Source organism: Myotis davidii, unplaced genomic scaffold (genome assembly GCF_000327345.1).
Source record: "Myotis davidii unplaced genomic scaffold, ASM32734v1 scaffold37, whole genome shotgun sequence".
Taxonomy (NCBI): Eukaryota; Metazoa; Chordata; class Mammalia; order Chiroptera; family Vespertilionidae; genus Myotis; species Myotis davidii.
Genome location: NW_006289395.1, coordinates 4,549,403 through 4,552,092, shown reverse-complemented (window position 1 = coordinate 4,552,092; position 2,690 = coordinate 4,549,403).

Genomic DNA, 2,690 nt, shown 5'->3' with positions numbered 1-2,690 from the left:
ACAGTGCAGATGTGTGGATGAGGATGCGCTGAGATGGCTCAGAGAGAAGGGAGTGAGAAAGCTATCGGAAGGCCTGGGCCTGGGTCAGCACTGACGGAGCTGAACTCACTCATTGTCCCACCTCCTGCCCCCTGGCCTGGTGTGAAAGGTCCTGTGATTAACGAGCCAGGCTCTGAGATTTTGCTCCACGGCTGGGAGAGAAAGCTGTTTCTTTCCTCCCAATGTGAAGCTCCGAGTGTGGTCACGGGACTGAAGACAACTACTTAGTGCCCGTAAAAGAACAAACACGGAGAAAATGAACCCAGTGCAGCATGGAAACCAGAACCAAGTGAGAGAGGAAGAAAGTCCGACTCTGTGGGCAGCATTGGCTCCTGCCTATGAAGCCAACCCCAGCCTTACCAATGAGCCAATGAATTACCTTTCCTGCCAAAGCCGTTTGGCCTGGGCTATCTGCAACTTGCAAGACAAGGATCCTGGAGCAGTAACCTGTTTTCTGTATGTTTATAGCAAAGGGTCCCTTTGCTTTATCCCCCTATCACTCATTGTTGCCAAAGAGGACCTGGAGCAATCGCCTCGCATCCATCTCCAGTAATTCATGCCCTCACATCTATCACTTACCCCAACTCAGGAACTTCTACCACACTTGCTCACACTGCCCAACCTTGAACTCCATTTTTCTGGCTTTATGAACAGGCATGTTTCTACACTTATGTTCTTCACTCCCTGGGTTACTCTGAAACATAACACTGCGAACAACACCATGCAAATACTTGTCAAAAACAGGAACACTGAACATCACCTTAATCTACTATACTTCACTTCCTTGATTCAATCTATTTAGTCAAAAGTGCCAATAGAGTTAGCTCTTGAAAGTTTCTCAGGATTCTCTAATTGCAGGGTTTTGTGATTGATCCAGAGACTCTTTAGCCAAACCCTCCTGCTAAGAACATCCCAACGCCTTCTCAGGTTGGGGTGATTATGCTCACAATCATGCCATGTGAAGGGGTACCCATGAATATTAAGATGCCAAGCATGGCATGCTGTGCCTGGGGCAGACTTAATCCATGTGGAACAGCAGGGATTTAAATAGGCATGTCCTTAGTGCCCATAAAATACAAGCATTTCGAAACACGCAGTGGTATAAAGAATAGCACCCCTGCCTTAAGGAAAATGCAATCTAATAAGAAAGAGGAGATAAAACATTAAGTAAACGATTAGAAAGTGTGAATAAAGGCACTACTGTGATTTCTTAAATGAAGAGCCAGAGCACAGATCACCAAATCGATGCATCTTGAAATCTAGGGGCTGCTACTATGTACTTTGTGACTCTTTGGGGGAACTGTCTGCTTAGCCAGCCTCCCTCGGCTCCTCTTTGTGGCCCACACAGTGGGTGGCCTAGCCCATTTGCATTTCATCCCAGACCCTATTTTGTTTGGGAAAGCAATGTGTTCCTGCCCAGGCTGTGGCTCCTGAGGTACAAGCCAATCATGACAGAACTCTCTGCCCATCCCACCCCCACCCCCCACCCCCTACCCACCCTTTCCAGTGCTCTTGCTGAAGGGATGGTAGTGTGACCCAGTTCTGACCGATGACCTAGGAGCAATCATTGGTTTTCCTGGTAAATGAGGAAGACGTTGGCATAGCCCTTCCTTCCAGCCTTGCCCATAGAAGTGATGCCTGAAGACATGCCAGTCATCTTATGACCCTGGGCAGCAGTCACGAGTGAAAGACCAAAGCAACTGCAGCAATGCCAGCCCTGACATCACGGAGCAACTAAGACGCATGCCAGCAGCCTCAGACTACTTAGTATGTCAGAAAAATGGATTCATTTGTTTTATCTGTCACAAGACAATTTTTATATTACTTGAAACTAAATGCATTAATGTGACACAACATTATCATCTCATTTTTTTGGTAATGAGGAGGATCTGGCAAACCTGTTCCCCAAAGTTTAATCCAAAAATATTTAGGCTGTTGCCATAACTTATATTCTCCTTAAAGTATACGGAGATTAGCAAAAGGAATGGATTGTCAGCCCAGCCCTGAAGGCAATTGGACATGACAATTTTGAGGGATGTTGTCCAGTGTGGCAATCTCATGACAGTGAGTGGCAGCATTAAATGGAACAGCACTCATTTGGTTATAATAGGTTCTGTTTTGCATCTCATGTCATATATGTTATAACTAAAACCAAATGCCAGTTAAGCCGTAGTAAGAAGATCTATGAGTCAAATCGTAAATATATTCTCCCTCAAACCAGGCCTCTTTCTCACAAGCAGGCAGTTCTTCTCAGCCAGTGGCTCGCAAGCTTTCATGTGCACCAGCAGCGCCAGGGGGATTCGTGAAAGTGCCGATCAGGACCCATTCCTAGACTTTCCGGTTTGGTAGGTCTGGCTGGGGCCCAGGACATTCTTTCTTAAAGGTCCAGGTGATACTGGTGGTGAGGATGACCGGACCCGACTCTGAGACCCGCTGGTCTGTACACAGTGCAGATGTGTGGATGAGGATGCGCTGAGATGGCTCAGAGAGAAGGGAGTGATAAAGCTATCGGAGTGTCCTGGGCCTGGGTCAGCACTGACGGAGCTGAACTCACTCGTCCCACCTCCTGCCCCTGGCCTGGTGTGAAAGGTCCTGTGATTAACGAGCCAGGCTCTGAGATTTTGCTCCACGGCTGGGAGAGGAGGCTGTTT